Source organism: Dendroctonus ponderosae, unplaced genomic scaffold (genome assembly GCF_020466585.1).
Source record: "Dendroctonus ponderosae isolate FM_Combo_2020 unplaced genomic scaffold, Dpon_F_20191213v2 Dpon_F_20191213_4, whole genome shotgun sequence".
Classification (NCBI taxonomy): domain Eukaryota; kingdom Metazoa; phylum Arthropoda; class Insecta; order Coleoptera; family Curculionidae; genus Dendroctonus; species Dendroctonus ponderosae.
The window spans coordinates 5,018,233-5,030,567 of NW_026018611.1; the positions used below are offsets into that span (position 1 = coordinate 5,018,233).

At 35.3% G+C, this 12,335-nt stretch overlaps 1 protein-coding gene across 2 annotated transcripts in view; it reads left to right on the forward strand.

Moving 5' to 3' along the window:
* The first annotated feature begins 756 nt into the window (after nucleotides 1-756).
* LOC109544039 (zinc finger protein castor homolog 1) overlaps nucleotides 757-12,335 on the forward strand; it is a 68,163-nt gene continuing 56,584 nt past the window's right edge. For both annotated transcript variants that reach the window (XM_019914042.2, XM_019914043.2), the window contains exon 1: nucleotides 757-1,075. The gene's annotated coding sequence lies outside the window, so the exon portion shown is untranslated. The remainder of the gene's footprint in view (nucleotides 1,076-12,335) is intronic.

The following is a 12,335-nucleotide window of genomic DNA, read 5'->3' on the forward strand; positions in this document are numbered from 1 at the left end:
ACAAACGTGTTTGTTGGGCTCAATGGACTGTTTTCGAACTAAGAAGCTTCTCAGTGCTTTGATTGCTCAAAAACCGCTTAAAATGGGCCAAAAATGTGGATTATCTCGCATCTGAAGCTTCTGGAGTGTTTTTCATTCCTCTTTGTATTCCTGGCGACCGATCATTCAAAATGACTCAAAAGTGAAGGAACTTTGAAAGGCTGATTTGCAAAATTCCACCTTTGCCCCTCACGAAATTTTCACATAATTCTCAACTTGCGCTCAATGAAGATGAGTCAATCTTCTCGATGTAAATGAAGTCAGTTTGTCAGCAAAACGTAGTCAAAATTAAGCCAATTTAATCAAAAATTATCCGCTAAAGCCAACCAATAAGGTCTGAATTCGAGACTGAAACCACTTACTTAAACAGGTAGAAGAAAATACATTTTTTGCAATTTCCCCAAAAATTCCCCGTTATCAAGGCTGAGTTCAACTGAAAGAAAAATGCAAAAGCCAAACAGACAAGGTGTGAAACAAACAAATCAAGATGTCGCCACTCGCCACCCCAGATTTTTCCTATTCGAAAAATATTTACGTTTAATCCGCAGGCGAAACGTGGAAACAGCATCAAAACATCAAAAATAGTCGCCCCTCTCCACCCCGCAGAAAGCCCAGCCCCTTGGCGAATCACAGACTCACAATTTTACAGAAATTCCACACACTGAACTAGGGGTGGGGGTAGACGCGTCGTGCACGGCACGCTCGATTTTACAGAATCCGAAAACGACGTCAAACAAGCGAGGAACGCGAGTCGGACGTCGAACGGTCGAATGTTCGTGTCGGTGTTTTCTCAAATTGGCAAATACGAAAGTTTGGGAGAAAAAGACAGTTTTTTTTTCTGGCTGGTTGGTTTATTTGACGGAAATTTAGTGATGGGACGCTTGGTGTGGCACTGTTACTAAACATTCAGTTTTTTTCGCCGATCTGGGAATGTGAATTGCGGCAGGTTTTTCGAAATATTTTGGATTATATTTGTTTGATTTGACTGTGAATGGTGGCGGCCCAAAGCGATTGATTAACGCGAGCACACTAAAAGGTATGCAGCAGTTTCAGACACGAATCTGGGAATTTTGATTAAATCCCCCTTTTAACAGTCTTAGTTTTACCCGGATATCCCAGCCTGCTTTGCTTATAATAAATTCAGTTGCCCTGAATAATAAATTGAAGGAAATTCCAGCGTTTTAAAGGCACAAAACAAATGAGCGATCATTTAAAGCACCCTTTTGCCATAATTGTGAACACACGAAACTGGAAAAATTGAAACCGAGCTACTGCAATGAGCTCATAGTGGAAAAATATACATATTTTTCTCATTTAAAGTGTGTTTTTATGTGGCATTATCCGCTATCTTGTAGTGTTGGGTTTTTGCAATTATTATGCTAATGAAAATCAAGCCTATAATCAATCTAGGGTCGACACTAGAGAGAGAATCACCGGTTGCATGTGGTCGCATATTTTGCATATGCGACAAGCTGCCTTCCAGTCGATATTAATATTCCCGTAAGAAATATATGGTAATCCTTCGTATTCTTAAGAGAAATGTGCCAATCCCTAAACCATATAAATTCTCAATTTATTCAAATTCGGCGAGTGGGTCGCGCAACTCATAACAATGGCTTACGTCCGCCATTATTGTTATTTTACCTTGGACGGTGGAAAATGGCAAATTTTTTTTTTTTATAGAACAAAACTTATTAATGAACCATTGCCAGTGGAAATTCAACAACAAAAATATTCATTAATTGACTTAGGAAATACGGAAAAGTTTTGCTTTTGCAGCCACTATTTCATTAATTATGGGGTTCAAACGGGGTTTGAGTCAACGAAAATTTTGCAATTTTCTCTCTTCAGCAACTTTCGTTTTCTAGTTCGACTGTCGAATGTGCGAAATCACACATTCAAACCAGAGGCAAACGACAAATAACGATCGAAACTCATGTTAGACAGTGCGCGACTTAAACTTTATTTTCTTGTTACAGAAAATTGGTCTATTTTTTGTCATTTTCATTGTCATCTAATTTTATACTCTCATTTCTTATTCAATGTTTTGATTATTATACATTATTATATAGTTTTTGTCCCAAACAAATGGCTTTAACAGGAAATTCATACGAAACTACAAAACAAATTCAAGGCATTTAAAGCAAAAACAATGCTGAAGAACATTTTGGCTCTCAATAGATTATTAAAACAAAACAAAACAAAAGGTTAATTTACCCACTTTTTATCATTATCAGAAACGTTCGTTATCAGAAAAAATGCCTCCAGTTCAGTACTTGGGTATGTTCGTTTACTCAACGTTTGTAAAATTTTGCAAATAATCAGCTTTACCTACTCTGTAACGTTCGTTGAATGTTCCAGCTTATTTCTGTTATTGACTATCAAACGGTTTTTGCGAGTCTTTCCAAATAATGTTTACAGGCCTTTGAAACATTCTTTTAGAGCGGCAAATCTTACTTATATCGCATGTTAAATAAACTTTAGTTGTCGACAATTCAACAAAAACAATCTGGTGGATAACGTCAGGACAGATTCAAAACAAACCAATTTATTATCGGTTGTTTGTGTAAATTTTATATTGACTAGTTTCTGCATTTTGCTTCCGAATTAATCTCACTAGGTATTTATGGGGTTTGTTGACTTTAAACGGGCTCAAGTGTCGGTTTTTAAATGTGCTTAAGCATTGAAATGAAAATACAAAAATACATTGCAACACAGTACATGCTCCAAAATTGGTAAATGTAAAAAATCGTATATCATTAAGGGAAATGTGGTTTTTCTAATAAACTGTTTTTTGGTTTTTGTGTGTTTGATTATAATGAATGAACGAGGAAGTGTTTACTAGAATTCTGCTAAGATAAACAGTGAAAAATATGTGTAAAGGGTTTCTAATGAAAGTTTATGGAGTTTCAGTGGCGCGAATTTCAGAATAACTTTCTAATATACAGGGTGGGTCATAAACCGATTCGAATCGGAAACGTAATTCGAATTTCAGTTAGGACTTGACAACGCAATTTCAAATAAATTTCACGGACTTGAAGATACAAGTCTCTTCTAAAGATTGTGAGACTTTCAAGTTTCTACTTGATTCTCATTGAAATTTACTATTAAAAAAAAAAAAAAAGTGTTTGAAAGTGGGCATTTTAGGCCATAATTGACTTGGTTAGAAAACATCCGAATTTTGCGCGATTTGAATAAAATTCCTGGCCATCAAGAATTCAAATCTTTTCCAACGATCTTGAAAATTTCAAGTGACTACTTGATTTTGATTAAAAGTTGCAATTTTTTAAAGGCAGGCGTGTAAGTGTTTGAATTTGGTCATTTTAAGCCAGAATCGACTTGGTTAGCAAAAACTCGAATTGTGCACGTTTTGTACAAAATTTATAGGACTTAAAAATACAGATCCTTTCCAATTATCTTGAAAATTTCAAGTGTCTAGTTCATCTTGATTGAAAGATACCATGTTTTAAAGGAAAGCGTGTCATTCTGTGAAATTGGTCCTTTTAATCCAGAATCGAGTTGATCCGCAAACATCCGTTTTTGCCCGATTATTTTAATGACATTTCATAGGCTTAATGATCCAAGTCTCTTTTGCTGATGGGAAAATCTTCAAGTTTCTACTTGATCTGGATTAAAAGGGAAAATTTGTTTAAAAAAATCGTGTAAGTGTGTGAAGTTGGTAATTTTAAACCAGAATTGACTTCGTTATCAAACATCCCGGTTTTCTGCGATTTTAATGAAGTTTCACAAAATTGAAGATTCAATTCTCCTCTATCGATGGTATAATTTTCAAGTTTCTACTTGATCTGGATTGAAATTTATAATTTTTTAAACCAAACGGTTGCAAGTGTGAAATTGGTCATTTTAAGGCAGCATCAGCATCAGGTCATTTTCAAGAATTTGTTTTTTATAATTTATTGGCCAATAACTTAGAAACGGTAAGTTTTAAGGTTGAAAAGCGTTAGATAAACCGGCTCTAAAATTTCATATTTTTCCGAACAATTCGAAAACCGTAATTTTTTCAGATAAAACATCTGAAATAAAATGGCATTAAATGTTGACGTTAAATCTGAAAATGGCAAAAAAAGTTCCATTTAAAAAACCATAACAAAATCTTGTAGAATGTTGAATCGCAGAATAAACGCAAAGAAACAAAGCAAAAATGATGAAAATTGCATCATTTCTGCTGCTGGTAAAATGTTTGTTTGCCACGCTTGATGACTTCCTCTACCGGGTGATTCAAAGTTCAAATTCAGTAGCTCCAAAGATTTAAAACCCACAATCGTTAAGGCCCCTATCAGTTTGATTCTCTGGGGTTTTTCAAATCAGGATTAGCCAAATTCATGAGTTTTATTGGAATTTTTGCAAGCAAGCAAATTTTACTAATTTATAATTATAATAGGTTTTCGCATTGATCGATCATCAGAAGGTTGACAAGTTGTGGGCATTTAGCATAAAGTGGTTTGATCGCATACTAAATATGGTTTTACTTGCAATTGGTTTTACCAAAAAATTGATGAGCCATTGATGCGTCTTAACGGGACTCTACCAAGAATGTGAGGCTGGCTTGTAATTTTTTTCACTTACATCGATTTTCAAACAATTATAATGATGAAAAAGAACAGAGATAAATGACCTGATCGAGTCCCTCTTGGAGTTTCTTTTATTTAAATTTAAAACACCATTATGATTGATGATCTGGACCGGTATACAATAATAAACTATTTTTGATCATTATTTTTTTTTCATCTGCTTAGTGCTGTTGGAGCTCACTGCTCAATGTCCGGGCACAAACTCTTCGAGTAAATCTGGGTGTGTTCAAATTCGTTGTAGGCACATTCTTTTAGGTCAAAACGCGTAATTTCTTCATCCAATTAGTTATTCAAGTGGCGAGTTTTAATAAATATTTCCGCTCGTTCATATACCATCTATCTATGTACATAGTATGTGACATTATTTGCGGCAATCAAGTATGCTGTGTAGGTCTGTTGAAAAACAATTGAAGAAAGTTGCAGTTTCGACAAAATTCCAAAGTGGAAACGTCCGCAGAAAATTTAATTGTTTTTTGTTTCGCGCAGATTTTGCAATCGGGTTCACGCGGCCAATTAGCGTAAGATTTCGTGCCATTTAAGGGTTTATGATACGGTTTGAATGTGAAACTGCTTGGGTTATTCGCGCTTTTAGGCCACGGTGCCAAAGTGCTTTAAAACGTTTCGCTAGCTGGAGTGGCCGGCATCATCAGGGGTGGGTTTTTCGGGTTTTAAGGCCGTGGTGGACGTTCAGAAGTTCAATAATTATTTATAAAGCAATTAATGGCTCAAATTAAACGAAACTTTCACCATATTTGCCTAGAAGCTTTCGTTATTGATTGTTGAAAAACGCATTTCGATATCTGAATGCGTTCTTCCGGAATCAGCTTCAGAAGCGCCTGGTTTAAAAATTGAACCCCACCCAAAAACGTGCAAAGTTTAAGATTTAATCATGCAGGAACCAGTTGTTCAACTGAACTTAGGTTCATACCACGTATGCCTTGAAGCTTTGTTTACTGACTTCTCTAAGACGAATTTCAATATCTGGAGTGGTTCTTCGGAACCAGGCCTCAAAAAACATGGTGCCAAAATGAAAACTTGCTCAAAAAACATCCAAGTTCAGGAATTAATTCTGGATAACTTAGTTGCTGGAATTAAACAGTGGTCAAACTAGAAATGCTTTCAGCCTTTGTTGATCGATTTCTGAGTTACGCATTCCGGTATCGGAACCTGTTATTCAAGCACGAGCGTCAGAAGAAAATGCTGCAAAAATGAGAACCCGCCCAAAAATGTTCAAAGTTTAAAATTTAATTCTGAAGAAACCACTGCCTCGGCGGAAACGAAAATTACACCACAAATACACTGAAGCTTAATTTTTCGAGTTCTGGAACCCGCATTTGGATCTCTGGACTAGTTGTTTAGAAGCGAGCCTTAGAAGAGCTGCAAACAAAACGTAAAAACCGCACATAAAAAGTCGAAATTTCTGCAATTATTTATGAAGCAACCAGCTGCTGGAATGGAACGAAATTTGCACTATGTTTGCGTTGAATCCTTTGTTATCGACTGCTGGTAGACGCATTCTGATATCGGAACTGCCTGTTCGGCAACGAGCCTCAAACATGGTGCAAAAACTAAAATCCTCAAAAAAGTGTTGAAAGTTAAAGAATAGTTTCTGCGGAAACTAGTGCATCAAATAAAACAAAGGTCACACCAGATGTATATTGAAACCTAAGTTGTCCACTTCTGAAACCCACATGACGGGATCCCAAGTGGTTCTTCCGGAAGAAGCTTCAGAAGGGCATGCTTCAAAAAAAAAAAATCCCGCAAAAAAATTAAATGAACTGAAATTCACACCACAGATGCCCTGAGGCTTTTGTGATCGATTGCTGGAACATTCGTTTTTTCGAGCTCGAGAAGGACTTCGTCAAAAGCAAGGATCAGAAGATCATGGCGCAAGCATTAAAATATATCAAACAGAGTTCAAGAATTAATCCTGCATGAAATAGAAGCTCATCTGAGGTAACAACCTGAGAAGATATCCACTGAGGCCTAATTAATTGTCTGCCAAAACCGCATTGTGATGTCAGTTGCGATTCTTCAGAAATGCGCTTCAGAAGGACGTGGTGCCGCACAAAAATGCCCAGAGTTTAAAATTTCTTTCCGAAGAAATCAGTGGCTGAACTGAAACCAAAATCACATCATTTATACACTGAAGCCTGATTTCTTTGTTGTTGCTGCGCCCAGCAAACCAAGTCTGAAGATGCGCGTTACTCGTGCCTGCGAAACGTCTGGAAACATGTTTTCTGTTAGGACCTAAACCCCCGAAAAACTCACTAGTTTATTATAGTGACTGTAGTTTGCTGTTTAAAAGCAACAACTGTGTAACAGAAAAAAACCGGACGAAGAAACGAGTATTTGCCAATAAGGGACTAGAGCACGCATATATCGAGTTTATATAGCGAGAAATAAATTTCAGTTTATGATACAGTTTCTAATGAAAACATATAACTCGGTATCGCCATTGAATATTTCACAACACTCGAACATACATTAAAATGTCCCACAAATTACTAGAAATACAGAGCAAACTACTTTCGGTGTGGGTGTGTATATTGTGTGTGTCTGTCCATACCGAGTGGTCATATCTTGTAGTTTTTGCGTAACCGCTTCGTAAATTGCGATCAGTTATGAATATACTTGGGATGTCTGCAAATTAATCCAAATCAGTAAAACAGATTCTTAATGATTTCAAAACCTCTAGTCTGGACGTCGATTTTTTCGAGTTCAAACACGGGTTTTTGCATTTTATGTGAAACGGTTTAAAACGACTGAAGAAATCGCGCGGAGTTTTCAATAGAAGCAAGAAAAAACACTCCGGTGCTGCTCGCTTTATTTTAGAAAGGTTCATATGATGAACTTTATGGTTTATTTTTTTGTAGTTTTTATCGTTCAAGGCTTTGGCCACGTTTACCCTCCCAAGCTCTTCTGTTGGTTGCCACTGATGTTTTATTATTTCTAAATTTAATTCCTCATTCAATTTGGAGACTTTTTTGCCTTTTGCATCTTTTTCGCATCTCGCTTAGTTTTCGAGAAAAAACACTGATACCAATGGTTATGATCTAGAAAAATCGTTCACAACTGAATATTTATTCGTCCGACAATTCTAATTTGAACCGGAATTGAGGCTAATTTATGCCGAAAGCCCAACATTTCAAAATCAAGTTCAAGACTTTTGACGTTGGAAACATGACAAAAAAATTAACCGAAACGTGGACAGCTGATGTGTTTTCAGATCGTTAATTCTGATTTTGCTCCAAATTTTATTGAAATCAGTTCATTTTTTGAACCGGTTTTGTTTGTTAATTTGTGAAATTTAAATCGGGTTTTTTCGCTTCTATTAGCGCAAGAGCTCACGCTGAATAGTACCAGCGGATTGTTCTCACAAGCGGTTCGGGTGGTCAGTTTTGGGTTTGTGTCACATTTGTCCTCGTACTAAAACTGTGGGTTCCATACGAGGGAAAAAACCAGTTTCGGACAAGCCGAGTGGACACGAGTGTATTTCATAAATAAATAATATCACAAATCACAATTTTTCACTTCCTGTTTTTACATCGATTATAATTGGATCGTGTATGGCTTCTAAAACCTTATTTGAATTCGAAGATTTCAATCTTGGCCTGGCTTGATGGCGCAATTTACATATGCGACTTTAGAGACGCGAGAGTTGGAAGAATTCCGACATCCATTTTACTAATTGGATTAATTTATCTAGATTACAACTGAACATGTGCTAGGAAATGTTTTAAAACTCTTTCACTTTTAATCTTTTTCCTCTTTAAATTTATCCATTTTATGCCTAATAATAATTTGTATATTCAACAATAAGACAAGCTTTTTTCGTATTATTTACGACCGTTTTAAATTTAAGGCGCGCAATTCAACACCCTGTATATGCAAGTTAGTTCAGCAATAACGTTAGAAGGTGGTTGGCGAAAAAAATAATTTGCTTAACTTTAAGTCGTCTTAAGTTCTGAAAGTTAAATTGATTAAGTTAAGCACGTTAAGTGCTTAAATTGAATAAAGAAAACTTGGACGAAATTCCATTTTGTCCAAACTTCGCATTCGCTTCAGAACAATTCAGATAATTTTCATTTAGGCTCTGCATTTGCAAAAAACCTTTTCAAAAGTTATTGGTAATTTTTCAAGTTTTCTGGTATTTTGTCAGAAGATCAGCAGGTCTAAATCTGGTCAATTTGCTGTCCAACAAATGTTTTTTCAACAACAATTTTTTTCTTTGATTTTATTTAGACCTTTGTTGCATTTAAATCGACCATTATACAGGGGGATTCAATTTTTTATACAAAAAATATTTTATAGAAAAACGCTTTGTTTCTGAGATGCAGTGAGGTTGGAACTTTTTCGGTTCTAACTCGGGCAGTTTTTGAGGTATTTATCTCAAATTTGGACCGTAGATTACGCCAACTGGCGCACATCTTCTGAGTGTGAAATTATCGTTAAAATATACAGAGTGTTATTGTTTGAGGGGTCCTTCCCCCTTTCTTCGTCCAGGACTTTTTAGTGGCGCGCCACTGAAGCATGGCTACACTTTTGTGGATTCTTTGATCAATTTAGAAACTTTCGTGTTTGTTGTACGTTTTTCGTATTTGGCTCTATTTCCGAGATATTTGCATAATAAAAATAAAAATTGTAATTATTAAAAAAACTGCCAGCTAAAAATGCTTTTGTGTTGTTGCCATAAACAATATTTGATGATAAATTTCTACGCCCACCAGTTGAATAATTTTCAAAATTACGGAAGCGCGTCTCCTACCCAAAGCGAGATAAGCAGCTTTTTACAGCTAAAACCATTAATAATCAGCATTATTAATAAAATCAGAATACTTTGCTGCTTTTTATCGTGTATACGTTGTTTTCGAGCCAAACTAAAGCGCGCGTACTGGTAGCTGTAAATAATGAATCTAGTTCAAGCCTGTGGCCATTCGATTTGTTTTTTTCCTGCGTCGTGCGGGTGTATTTCAAAACACCGATTTCCTCCTGCCAATAACGCAAAAAAATCCGAATCATTGCAACAATTAACTCGATCCTTATCGGCCGGCCGTATCTAAGCCCAACTTTCTATACGACGGCGACTATCGGGGAAAAAATATGTTCAAAATCCGTTTGGGGACCGACTTTCGTTTCAAATCTTTGGCAAAAATTTGGGTTTGGCACCCGCGCTTTAAATTACTTATTAATAAATAAGCGGCTTGTCAACGTTCAATCGATACGATCTCGGCCAACTAAAATGTAACACTTAGTATGGCTGTACTGGGTGGACACGGATTTTTTCCAAATTTAAGTGCCCAGATTGCGCCTTGAAATTATTGCGTATTGAGTAGTTGAAAACACCATTAAGGAACAATCGAAACTATTGCTTGAAATTGAAAAATGTTGACCCCAGAAGTGTTTTTTCTAAATTTAGTACTTTCAGCCTTAACTCAACAGCTCCTTAACTTGAAACATGAGCAAAACTTTCACTTTTTAACAAAATTTGACTATTTGGGGACAGAATGGTGAGTTTTTCTGGACAACCAGATACAGAGATTGTTGCACTGAACAAGCCAAAAATATTTCGCCTTTATGTAAAAGAAGATCCAAAAAAATGTTGCAACAATTTACAAATATCCGGTGAGCTGAACTGAAAATGTCATCACCTAAACGTATTTGCTTTCTAATTTTGCCTGGAAATGCCGCTTTGAAATCGCTTATCGCTTAATCAGTAAAATTCAAACATCGGCTCATTTCAAAAAATTCAAACGCTTTCAGTCGCCTGGTCGTTTAATCCCGAATCCAATAAAAAATGTTTAATGATCTTAATTGCACTAATTAAGCCGTATTTAAGCTAGGATTTGACGTGCGTTTTTATCAAATCCGCCAACAGTGAATTAAATATTTGCCTCTGGATTACACAGGTTGATCTAGAAGCGGCGGTTAAAAACAACGCAATATTGCCTAAGAATGTCGGTAGACTTTTACGAAACAATTGAAAAAACGACGACTTTTTTATGTGATTCAACCCCTAAATGTAAAAAACTGGATTCACTACACGAACGGGCGAGATTTTTTTGTTGTCAATCCATCCCCCCCGGCTGGAAAACTTGTTTGATCGGCCATGAATCGACACACTTTTTAAAATATTCAAATTTTTATTATAAGAAGGGCTGGCGATTTGCATACGGCACATCTGTGCCCTGTAACAACCCTAAAAATACGATTTTGACCCCTTTAGTGTGCGCGGGATCCCTTTTATGCTTTTAATGGGTTTTATCACCCTTTTTGTTGCGATTTTTTAATTTTAAAGCTGATTCGTTCACTGCTTTGGATTTGTCATTCGAACTTTTCAGCTTAGCTTATTGAAAATTTACACGAGGCATGTGAAATACGAAATACTTCTATGAAAAATTCTTTAAATGGAATATAGAAAGTTTTGTGTGAGTGTGAAATTTATTATATTTTAATGGAAATTGAATGAAAAATTTATTTAAAAAAAAGTGAATTGAAATATTTGGCTCATTTCTCCAATTTTGAGGACGTGGAAAAGTTCAATATTTTACAGGGTTTTAAATAAATAACAATACATTTGTAAGTACATTCTTTTGATATAAAACATGTGTCTTGTTTTAAAATTTTGCACCAAATGACTTTTCACAACTAACATTTGACTATGTTCATCTCAGGAATCGGAAAACCGTCTTGCTTTTCTAAAAAATACAAAAGTACAAATAAACAACAAAATAATATAAATTTAATAAGCGTTTCGACTCTTGTACGACTTTTATTTGGGTGTTTTGCTGCAAATAATTGCTGAACAACTATTGGAATTAAGTAAAAAATTAAATGAGTGCAAGCATTAAATGAAGTAATAGAGTGGATGAGAGCAACAAAATGGAAACGTGAGAAAAGAAAACAATGTGAAAAAGAACAAGAAGCTCATCGTGTTTTTTCTTTAAGCATATTATCTGAAACATGCAAACCAAATAATAATTTTTTTGTTAAATCTGCTGACAATGGTCTTAGATATTTTTGTCAAATAAAGCGGTTTCAAATAAAACGCTCAAATCATCCAAAAAAAAATTATGAATAGAAATTATGACTTAAGAATACAAAAGCCAAAAAGCAATTTTTTTCTTAAATCACTGAAAATTCTCTTAGATCCTAATTGAATTTTTTAAAAACAGAGCGGGTTACGAAAAATGCTAAAAAATTCCAAAAGAAATCGTGAATAAATATAATACTTCATTGAGAAGGCGACAGAATAGACATCAATAAATAAAACTACAAAATACAGAAGCCGAAAAGAAAGCCAACAAATATTTTTTTCTCAAATCCACTCAAAATTGTTCTAGATCCCAACAAAAACTTTAAAAAATTAAAAAACTAAAGCGGATTACTGAAAACGCTAAAAACAGTGAAAAGGAATCATGAATAAAAAGAGTTCATTGAGAACGCGACAGAAAAGATTGCCATAAATAAGACGACATAATACAAAAGCAAAAAATTAATTTCTTCTTAAATCGACCGAAAATTGTCTTAGATCCTAACTGAAAATTAAGAAGATAAAGCAGTTTTCTAAAAGCGCGGAAAACATCCAAAATAAACCAGGTTTCTGAAAATGCTTAAAAGATCCAAGAGCAACCGAACGAATATTGAGAAGACGACATAATGCAAACATCCATAAATAGCAACAGACTGAAAAAGAAGGAAGAG